General features: G+C 35.5%; 2 pseudogenes; one reads left to right on the top strand and one right to left on the bottom strand.

The window, feature by feature from the left end:
- The first annotated feature begins 428 nt into the window (after positions 1 to 428).
- LOC147950393 (uncharacterized) lies at positions 429 to 6,859 on the top strand (annotated as a pseudogene).
- Positions 6,860 to 10,166: 3,307 nt separating this feature from the next.
- Positions 10,167 to 11,464, bottom strand: LOC147950392 (uncharacterized; annotated as a pseudogene).
- Between the last annotated feature and the right edge of the window lie 943 nt (positions 11,465 to 12,407).

Raw genomic sequence — 12,407 nt, 5'->3', positions numbered from 1 at the left:
TGATTACGCCATGTTTAAAATCCGGTTGTTATTGTTAGCTTGATTGCGATTGCATAAAAACCTTAAAACTAAAAACCTAAAATCGGAACCCTAGAGAAAATTTTATCTCCCTAAAACTCTTGTCATTATCCTATTCAAAGAAAAAGGAATATTATCTAGAAAAAGGAAAATTTCTAAAATTTAAAATTATGTGCATATTTTCCTGATTCATACTAGACTATAATTTATCTAGGATTGTTTTCATGCATATCAACCACGAAATTATGGATAAAAGCATGGCATGTTTCGGTCTCAAATACTGCATGGCCTAGTTTAATTTGATGGCATGTTTCGGTCTCAAATACCGCATGACCTGGTTTAATTTAATTGCATGGTTCGGTCTTAGAAACCGCATGATAATGATCAGATGCATGTTTTGTATTGTGTAGATGGCAAAGCTCAACAATCTCCAATATGCTGCCCTTAATGTTTCTGGAGACAACTATCTCCAATGGGCATTAGACACTAAGATCAACCTGAAATCAAAAGACCTATGCGAATGCATTGAGGATAATAACGATTGCACTGAAAAGAGTAGATATAAGGCGATTTTGCATATATGTCATCATCTTGCTGAGAGTCTCAAGAACCAATCCCTTACCATTGAGAATCCTTTTGACCTTTGGACAGAGTTGAAAAACAGATATGGACACTAAAAGATGGTGCTCCTACCAAAAGTTCAATTCGATTGGAAAAACCTAAAGATCCAAGATTTTAAATCTGTGGATGAGTATAATTTAGAGCTATTTAAGATAGTCTCGATCTTGAAGTTATGTGGTAAGGAGGTTACTGAGGAGGACTTGCTAGAGAAGACATTCTCAACCTTTCACACCAATAACATACTGCTTTAGCAACAATATCGTGAAAAGGGTTTTAAGACATATGCAAGCCTCATCTCTTGTTTACTACTTGCTAAGCAAAACAATGAGCTATTGTTGATGAACAGTGCAGTGAGGCCTCCTGGTTCTGCTCCATTACCAGAAGCCCACAAGGTTGACATGACTAAGAAAGAGCCTAAAGAGCCCAAGGAGACTAAAGGGTCTAACTACGTACATAGAGACAAGCGATGGTGTAAGAGGACGTTTTGGTTGTGGCAATTACCAAGGAAACCAATATGATAGTTATGGCCGTGGGAACCGATCTGACTTCGGTCGTGGTCGAGGTAGAGGCCACAGAATTTTCAAACCACAACACAAGACTAAATCGGTTTGTCACCGATGTGGTATGTCAAATCATTGGGCTAAAACGTGCAGGACACCTAAGCATCTTATCAAGAGAGTTTGAAAAAGAATCCAGAAGCAAACCTGGTTCATCTCGATCGTGAAGGAGATTTCGACTATGAGAATGATGACCAATTGGATTATGAGACTTCTGATTGCCTAAGAGAAGATAATTAAATTTACATTGGTTGTTTTGATTTATTTTAATTCTCTATGTTTTATGACTTTGAATTTTATTGGATTATAATTTTGGTTTAAATTCAATTATTTTATTTCATTCAGTATAAAATTGTTTATTTTATCACTTTATGTTTAAAACATAAATTCTTGTCCATATTAGAAATGGCTGAGGACAAGAACATACTTGTGGTGGATAGTGGATCAAGCCACACAATTTTGAAGGACAAGAGATATTTTGTTAATCTCACTTTGAAAAATGTCAATATTAGCACAATAGCGGGTATCGCAAGCCTAATTGAAGGCTACGGCCAGGCACATATTTTATTACCAAATGGCACACGTCTTGAAATAAGTGATGCCTTATATTCACCCAGCTCAACGAGGAGCTTATTAAGTTTCAAAGATATTCGTTTGAATGGTTTCCATGTTGAAACTAAGGGTGAAGGAAACCAAGAGTTCCTACATATTACTGAAATCACCCAAGGATCTAAGAAAATCCTAGAGACTATACCCGCATTATCCACTGGTCTTTACCATGCTAAAATAAATATGATAGAGACTAATTTGGCAATGAACAAGATGTTCAATGAACAATTCACTTTATGGCATGACCGACTAACATGATGCATAAGCTAATATTAAATTCAAATGGGCACTCTCTTAAAGAGAGCAGAGTTATCCCTAAAAATCTCACGTGTGTAGCATGTGCACAAGAGAAACTCATTATAAGGCCGTCACCAGTAAAGGTCACTAAAGAGACTCTAAATTTTCTGGAAATGATACAAGGATATATATGTGGACCAATACACCCACCTTGTGGGACGTTTAGATATTTTATGGTCCTTATTGATGCATCGACCAGATGGTCGCATGTTTGTCTATTATCCACAAGAAACCTAGCATTTGCTAGATTGTTAGCCCACATCATAAGACTGAGAGCTCACTTTCCAGATTTTCCACTTAAGACTATACGTCTAGATAATGCTGGTGAATTTACATCCCAAGCGTTTAATGATTATTGTATGTCCATGGGGGTAAGTGTGGAACATTCTGTGGCACATGTACGTACACATAATGGATTAGTTGAATCCTTCATTAAACGAATCCAATTAATTGCTCGACCATTACTCATGAGGTCGAAGCTTCCTGTGTCGGCTTGGGGACATGCAATATTACATACAGCAGAGCTTATACGCATCAGGCCATCTAGTAAGCATAAATATTCGCCATCCCAATTATTAACGGGTCATGAGCCAGACATATCCCATCTAAAGACAATCGGGTGTGCCGTTTATATACCTATTGCTCCACCACAGAGAACAAAGATGGGACCTCAAAGGAGGATGGGAATATGTGTTAGATATGATTCTCCCACCATTATTAAGTATCTAGAGCCAACTACGGTGATTTATTGAAGGCCAGATACGCGGATTGTCAGTTTGCTGAATCCAAATTTCCTATGTTGGGTGGAGAGACAAACAAGCTGGTCAAAGAAATATCATGGAATCAAACATCCTTAAATTGGCAAGATCCTTGGACTCTAGCATGTGAGGAAGAGGTCCAAAAGATTATACATTTACAAAAGATAGCTAATCAATTACCAGATTCCTTTGATGACCCAAAGAGAGTTATAAAATCGTACATACCAGCTTGTAATGCACCAGTACGTATTGATGCTCAAAAGGAACACAATCAAGTTGCTACAGAGTCTAAGGCACGTTTGAAACGTGGTAGACCAATAGGTTCCAAAGATAAGAATCCTCGGAAATCTAAGAAAGGTGCAAATAAAACCGAAGTTAAGGAAACCATAGACATGGCCGCGGCAAAGCCTAAGGTACCGAATGAGGTTTGGGACGCTGAACCTCAAAGTCTTGAAGGTATTGATAATATTGAGATCTCAATAAATTATATCATGTTTGAAATTCAATGGAACCGAAAAGATGTCAACATTGATGAAATATTTGCATACAAGGTAGCACTTGAAATAAATGAGGATCATGAACCCACGTCTATATTAGAGTGCACTCAATGAAAATATTGGTTAAAATGGAAAGAAGCCATTGACGTGGAGTTGAATTCATTAAAGAAAAGGAATGTGTTTGGTCCGATCTTAAGGACACCATTCAATATAAAGCCAGTTGGACACAAGTGGGTCTTTGTAAGGAAGAGAAATGAGAATAATGAAATCGTGAGATATAAGGTACGTCTTGTAGCACAAGGATTCTCTCAAAGACCAGGAATAGATTATAAGGAGACATACTCCCCTGTGATGGATGCAACGACTTTTAGATTTTTAAGAAGTCTGGCTGTAAGAGAAAAACTTGACTTGCGGCTAATGGATGTAGTGACCGCATATTTATATGGTCCACTGGATAATGAAATTTATATGAGATTACCAGAGGGTATTGAGCTCAAAGATAAGAGTGATTCTCGAGAACAATACTACATAAGGCTAAACAAATCCCTTTATGGACTGAAACAAAGTGGGCGTATGTGGTACAATAGATTGAGTGAGTACCTAGCCTAGGGCTATAAGAATGATCCCATCAGTCCATGTATTTTTATAAAGAAGTTTGCAAACAAAGGGTTTGTAATCATAGCAGTATATGTGGATGATTTGAATATCCTAGGAACCTCTGGGGTAATCGCCCAAACAGTTGAATATCTCAAGAAAGAGTTTGAAATGAAAGACCTAGGTAAAACTAAGTTCTGTTTGGGATTGCAGCTTAAGTACATAGATAATGGAATCCTTGTGCATCAAATGACATATACTGAAAAGGTACTCAAGAGATTTCATATGGACTAGGCTCACCCATTTCCTAGCCTGATGGTTGTGAGAAGCTTAAATTTGGACAGTGATCCATTCGGTCCAAGGAAGGACGATGAAGAGATTCTCGGTCTGGAAGTGTCATACCTCAGTGCTATAGGAGCGTTTATGTTATTGGCTAGCCACACTAGACCAGACATTTGTTTTGCCGTGAACCTCCTAGCAAGATTTAGTTCTTGTCCGACCCAAAGTGATGCAATCTTAGAAATATCGCCTCATCAAGAATTGGTTCAAGGAAAATCAAGATCAAAATATAAAGAAGTTTCTAGAAGACAATCAATTCATGGCTACATCAAGAAAGTGTTTAGATACAAAGAACCAATCTCCATCAATGATGATTGATACAATCTCTCAAATTTATTCTTGATTTATTTATGTAATTAATTTGATTTATTTTGTATTTATGTTATTGATTTGTAAATTGAGCCTATATAAGCTCATGTTTTCCGTCATTGTAAATATAGAATATTTTTGGAAAAATAAAAGATAGAGTTTTCTCACTTTGAAGCTTAGGCTTTTGTTTTACTTGTCTTTTCTATTGTGTGTGATTCCTTTAGAAAACAAGTTGAATCTTTATATTTGTGTGTGATTCACTTAGATATTGATTTGTGTTTTTATCACAAAGTCATTCCGCAACTTTGTGTGGCGAACTTCGATCCATCATTCATCTCCATCCTATCCGAGTTAGTTAGAGAGGTCTTTTAGACCAGCTATCGACTCACCCCTATTTAAACACTAATCAAAATAAAAGTTAAACAACGAACATAAATTTTTGGCATGTACTTAAATCAAGAATTAACTTTTTAACTACAAAAGTGGTGGGGAAAAAACTGAAACTAATATACTTATGAAAATAAAACTAATTCATAATATACCGGTATGATAATTCATTACATTTAAAACAAACTAAATAACTTACATGAGGTATATAAAATGAAAAAAAAATATTTAGACTAATCATAATATTAACAAAAAAATTAAATATTAATTGCAAAAGAAAAAAAATTATATACAAATACAGAGAAAAACATAGTCACATACTGTAAATTTTGTTGGTTAAAATGTTAATACATAGTCACATGATTTAAAAAGGAAAAAAAAAATTAGAAATATGAAATGTTAGTTATACCGGGCATAGCCATAAAGAAGTCGATAAGGAAGGATATTGCAATTATCAATGAAGTCACTCTAACATTACTTACTAACTAGGGATGATAACTTGCGCGGGGTTGTATGCTAATCAGTTTTAATTGTATTTTTATGTAGACTCACAGATATATCATTAATTAAAAATCTACATATATACTATTCTATAAAATTATTATAATTAACATTTTATTTTTTTGAATCTAGTGTTTTTGCACTCTTAGCACATGTGCTTAGTTGGCACTGATTATGAAACCCCGGCTTGAAATTATAAATTAGGGGTTAAAAATATATTAGAAATTAAATGTTCCCATGAAAGTGGTATTTACTTTAATTTTCTATTTTGTTTTTACTGTACAATTATATATGATAATATTTTGTCTGATTTACCATTTGGTTTAAATGTGCCATGTGTTAGGCAATTATCGAAAACTTTTTTTTCCCATTTAATGAGCCTATTTTTTTTTTAGTATTTGATATTTTTATGTTTTTTTTTTTGAGTTTTTTTCTACAATTATTTACTTCTTCTTCCTTTTTTTCTCTGTGATGGCATTGGCTTTGCTCTGTTTCTCTATCTCTTTCTTCTTTTTTCATCCATTCATCCTCTGTTTCCAGCTTCAACTTTCTCTTTTGTTGTACCAACTTGGATTGCAATTTATGATGTAGTGTGGATGTAGACTAAGTGAGTTTCCTATTTCCTGGCTGGGAGATTTTTTTTTTTTTTTTTTTGATTAAGTTTGTTTTTTTTTTATTTTAATGTTTATATTGTTTGATGGTAATAGTTTCTCCCCCCCCCCCCCCCAATTTGATTTATAGGATGAAGAAGGGAAGTAAAGATTTGGATTGTTTGTCAAATATTTTTTGTTTTTAATGCCAAAATATACATACACCTTACGTTATTTGTGTGGTTGGATTACAAATCTTACTATACAATTACAATTTTTTTTTCCTTTATATCTTCTTAACACAATCAATTTAATCCTAACAAAGTAACAAACTAACAATGTCGGTTAAAGACCATTATTTTTAATTAGTGAAATTGTCTGAAAAGTCAATCATGTGAGAGAACTAAACTTTACCCTCTTCTTTATTTGGAAGCAAGAACACATTCTTCTCGCCCGATACTCGCCGGCTGCAACACCACATTCTTCTCGCCCGATATTTGCTCCTTGTAAACACCGGTCGCTGTAGAAACGTTAGTTCTATTTCATCTCTATCAATATTCTCTGACTCGTTAACACCATTGATCTTCTCCATTGGTACCTCTGATTCAGTTTTCTCCGATCTCTGTGATTCAGCTTCACGTTGTTTGTTTTTTTCCCAGATTATAAAAGCCAGCAACGAGGATCTATATGGTCAATATCTGCTTCTCGTTATTTGGTTGTCGCAACAATGGGCAATTTGTAAGTATTTGAAGAATTTGATTGTTGGTTTGGAAAGTGATTAAACTTGATGGGATTATCATGAGTGTTTGTTTTGTTGTGTGAGGAACATCTATTGAAAAAGGCTTGTTGGATAAGATTTAACTGTTTAATGAGAAAAATTTGTTAAAATTGAAAGTTATTTTATTACAAAATATTTAGCTTTCTTGCTCCCTTCTTTGATCTCTCTTAGATCTTGTTGTTAACCCTTTTTGATTTGGAAAAACAGAAAACATGATTAGTTGAGTATTTGATTATCTGTTTTAAATAAACGATATGGTTGATTTGAATAACAAATGGTTTGATCTTTTACCGGCATATGTGGATTTTGATAATCATGTTGCGAAAATGTGTGTTTCTTGGTTTCATTTGCCACCTTGTTCATCTGCGTAAGAGTACATAAATAGTAGTTAGTTTCTTTCTTTATAGTGTCAAATATAATAGTGACCAGAAGGTTCATTGCTGTTTTTATTTGGTGTTTGGTAAGAGTCATAAAATGTCGTTAGTGGAGTTTCGGTGTTAATTACTTACATGAAACTGCTGGTAGACCTCTGAAAACTTCTCTGTAGAATATGTTTGTGACATAGTTCCCTTCGTTTTTTTTTTATGTGTCTAGGATTGTGAGACCTTTTGGGGATGTGACACGTGACAAAGCAATATATAGTTGGCCATGGCTGAACAATGGATTTGGGAGATATAATGCCACTTTTTTCAAGGTTTTCCCTTGGCTTTTATTTATTGTCATAGCATAGGACATTCTTACCGGGAACTGACGTCTTCTTAGAGTGAATGGATGCTTAGAGTCTTGTGGTGATAGTATAATCCTGGGGATTAACACTTTTTTTTTTCTTCTGTATCTGAAAGTATTTCAGCTTCTATTACTTTGTTTCCCAAATGAGTGACAATAAGCCTTGTTCCATTGCATAACCCTTCCTTTTGGTTGAGATTTCTAAGTAGCATGATAGGGACACCAACCTTTAGGCATAGTCGATGTACTGGTAATCCTGGAAACTCTAGTGAATTAAGATACTCCAATGGATATGACATCTCAAATCCTTCTTCTGTTTGTGTGTCATCTTGACCGATAGTATCTGCGCTTAAATATTCTTTTGCAATACCAGGCACTTTTGATAGCAAATATTCATTGATCTCATCAACAGTATCATTTCTTGGAGTCAAGATTGTTGTACCTTTAAGCTTATCCAAGTCTTGATATGTGTTGGCAAAATTCGGGAATACTGATTGGCATAGGACATGTAGTGGGTTATCTGTCTCTTGTAGCATTAGACTTTTGTCATTTATGATGTTATCTTCTTCTTGATCTTCATCTAGATCCTGGTTTTTTTGTGGTGCATCTCCATCCCCAACTTGCAGAATCCATTTTCCAAATTTCTTTTCTTCCGGGTCCACTCTCATATTATGTAATAACATGTATTTCTGACACGACTCCCATAAATATGAATGATTTATTGCTGCACAGACTGTTTCTTGTCTTGTTCCTTGTGGTATCACTGGTAAGATTTGACGAAAATCTCCACCTAGAAGAACTGTTTTGCCCCCAAATGTTTTGTTGATAGCTGTTTTATCACCAACTGATAAAATATCTCTCAATGTTTGGTCGACCGCTTCAAATGTATGGCGGTGTGCCATAGGTGCCTCATCCCAAATAGTAAGACCCACCATACTGAGTACCTGCGCTAGCATTGATCCTGCTTTAATTTCACAAATTGAATCCTCATGAACCGTGATTGGTATCTTGAACCTTGAATGTGTCGTTCTGCCGCCTGGTAGGAGTAAAGCTGCAATAGCTGATGCTACTAGAATCACACTTTTGCCTTTTGATCTTAGAGCAGAGATAATAGTCTTATACAGAAATGTTTTGCCTGTACCTCCAGCTCCATATAAAAAGAATAACTTGCCTTCTTTATTTGTCACAGACTTGAGCACATCATCGTAAACTTTTTTTTGTTCATGGTTGAGCTTCCTGAATAATTCATCATGTGTTGCTTTCTCCTTTTGTATGTTGAACTGAAACTCTTGCTGAAGTAAGGAGTTCTTTAGTTCTTCCAATATTGTTTTCTCTGGCTGAGGCATTTATGGATAATCTGTTAGTGACCTTTCATGCTGGTGTAGGAGTGTTTCAATTTCGATCAGTGTGTACAGCTTCAATTCTTCCAGTTTTAGTTCTAATCTAGGGAAATTTAGAACTCTTTGTTGCTTTCATAGTACGTCATCTGCCATATACTCCCAACAGTGATTCCATAGCTTTAGAGGTTGTGAAACTTCACAATATATCAAGATTAAGACAAATAGGCTTCTAAGTAGATATGATGTTGCCCATTGTGAGGCTTCATCCATAGCTTCATGCCATTCTTTGTCTCCATCTATCAAACCTCTTGCATAACATGCTGCTTTAAAAGTTTCATGTAGAACACCTCCAACAGTCTTCAAATCATCAAAACTTGTTGTACCCTTGACATTGTTGAGCATGATTCAGAGATAATACAAATCACCTGCTGTAGGGTGTATGTTTACGACCCTTCCCACGTTTCCCCGTTGCTTTCGTCTACGGTACATTTTGTTGTCACTATCCCACAAAAAACTCTAATGGCATCTGCACATATTTCAACTTCCGGCTACTTCACATATCTTATTCATTTCAAAATACTCTGTAAGCATCGTCCTCCCATGTCCGTAACAAAATTCAACACTTGGAAGTTTCTCTTTTCCGCCAAATACTGTGCATTGCTCCCCAGGAAGGTGTAGCGGTAGTTGTTGGACGACAGGATTGTGGTGGTGAATATTAAATTTAAATATTCTCCACATGGCTTCACATGCTGATAAATAACAACAATCGAGATACTCATTTTATCTCATTTCGTGGTTTTGGCTCAGAACCATTTCCAGATCCTTGAATATTTTCACCAGTTCCCTTCTAAATTATGAATGTTGCTCTATCCACGCCTTTTGTAATGTATTTGAAGAGATATTTGATAGCGCTTGACTTATTGCACCATTCTATATTGATATGGGTTTTGTACTTCTTCAAAATATCTAGATTGTGAGGAACAACATAAAGATTATCCAATCGTGTTTGCCCTTTCATCACAAATCTTTCGTTGTTCTGCTGCTGATATAAGATATACCCTGCATCGTTCATTTTTGTGTGTGGTACAAACTCTCTTGGGAATTTCTTACTGCAAACTCCTTTTTCCATGCATGGAGAGGATAGACGATCTTTTCCACATGTTCCATTCATCATGTGTTGCTCTACCAACTTGTAACCTTCTGGATCTTTATCTTTATCTGGTATTTCTGCTGATATGTAATTATCTATATCCTTTGGTGTAGGCTTTTATGATCTTCTGGCAGCCATAGAAGTATGTGTGCATGAGGCAGTCCTCTCTTTTGAAATTCGATAGTGTAGACAACTGTTTATACAACAATATTTGAAATTGTTTGAACAAATTATTTGATAGATATGTAAGTATAATAATTTATTTTGTCTAACCTGCAACTGGTCGAGGGAAAAAGAGACCTTTTTTGAAGTTGCGTAACAGCTTATCTAGTTTTGTTTTGAACACTCTGCATTCTATGCTAGGCCTGTCATTTGATGCATCGTTTCCATAAGTCTTCAAGTGTTCAGTGATTTCTTCCTACTTTGGGTTTGTTGTCATTGTGATAAACAAATCAGGGTTTCTATACCATCGACATATAGCCATTGCATCATGATATTTTTCAATCATGTAGCGTGGACTGCCTGTATAGCTTGCTGGTAATATTACTCTTTTTCCAATTGACTTGGCATCTGTGTCACCCCTTGAAACAGCATCTTTGACATTGTTGTATAGATCAGCCCTCAGTTTTTTCTGATTCAGTCGATACCACCGTAATCTTTCTTGCTCAATTGTCATATATGCATCAACTATATATTGGTGCAGCAAATGCTTTGATCTTACAATCGTCATGCCTTCTGTCAGTCTTGTTTGAATTTGGTAGGCGTAATATTCTCTCTTAGTGATGTAAGCTCTTTTTCTTGTATTTTCCTCACTTTTGACAAGGGGGATTGCTTCATGATATCCTGTTTCCCCATATGGGAACAAAAGTGGATATTGTAGAGTCATGTACAAAGGGCGTAGATCGCTTATCTTTTGAAGCCCAGTTGACTTATGATGGACTATCACATCTCTTTCCCCAATTTCAGTTGTAAAATCTCCCACAATTAACCCAGCTATTTCATCGGTTGTTGGCATATAATATTTTTTTCCTCGCTTCTTCTGCGCTATTAGCTTGATTCTAAACTCTGGACAATCATCAGCTTCATATATGTCCCTTGCCTTCCTGAAAACTTTTGCCAAACAATTGAATTGATCCACTGTGGTGATAAGGTCTTTGACTATTTTCTCGTCTAACTCTTTAGCCTTTGTGATCCTACTTACAGCTGAAATTTTGTTCTAGACCTCGTTAGCTGTATCAAAGATGTATAGTTGTAAGAACTTTGGATTTTTCCCTTCTTCTGGTACTAACGATCCTATCTTGTGATGATTCTGACCAAGAATCCTAAAAGTGAATGGGCCACCTTTGTGCATGATAGATTTATCTATTTGCGCACCCATTGACGTGAAGGCAAGAATAGAATTATAGGTTCTTATATTCTGCTGGTAGTGATGCGACGTTGTTAACAGCTTTTCCAACGTTGCTGGTGGTTGTGGCTCAGCAGGTAACTTTACTCGGCCTTGTTGACAGCACATTGTATATAATGGAACACTGTTTGGTCCTTTGGTTCCCATTCTTTCCTCTTTCCACACTAAAGCTTCACAAAATGGGCATTGTAGCAATCCATCTTCTCCATTTGTTTTAGTTGTTGATGATGTCTGGCCCTTCTCTTTCTTGTTTCCTATGATTTTATTCAAGAGTTTGTTAGTATTGGGTTACAATGTTTTTGCCATTAGAACATATTAGTTAGATTCTGAGGCGAGGAATATTGTTTTCACCTATATGAAGATTACTTGTTAGGTAAGCATGTTTTCATCATTATTGATAAGCAAATTACCTTTCTGCTTATTAGTTCTTCTTTTAGCCAATAATATTGCCTGACGAATTTGCCGTGCTTTTCTTTGTTCAACTGCAATTATACAATGTTAGTATAATTTCATTAGGTAAATAAATTTGCCCTCAATCAATAACTTATTTTTATGCTTTCGTTTACCTCGACGTGCGAAGATGCTTGATTTATAATCTGTACTTTGCAGTGGATTACCTATAACTGTTTTAAAGGAATTAATTTTAGTAGATTGTTGTTCTTCTTTGATTGGCGTGATCATAAGTGCATGATCTAATATATGATAACGATTGAGAAATGGTGAACTTACTTTGAGTTTGTTAGATGCGTCCAGCTTCTTCATGATTCTTTGTTTTCCTTTTTTTGGTTGTTTGAGTTGAAGTTTGTGAGATGGGTTTTCTCTTTCCTGGTGTTCTTTGCTTCATAACTTTTTAGTTTGTATACTTCTTTTTTTAAGATTGCATCACAATCTTCTTGTTATATTTTGTGAGATTGTAGTTTTAAGTGATGAT

Source organism: Camelina sativa, chromosome 1 (genome assembly GCF_030686135.1).
Source record: "Camelina sativa cultivar CO46 ecotype springtype chromosome 1, ASM3068613v1".
NCBI classification, from domain to species: Eukaryota; Viridiplantae; Streptophyta; class Magnoliopsida; order Brassicales; family Brassicaceae; genus Camelina; species Camelina sativa.
The sequence above is the reverse complement of the archived record's forward strand: the minus strand, read 5'-3'. Positions and strand labels throughout refer to the sequence as shown.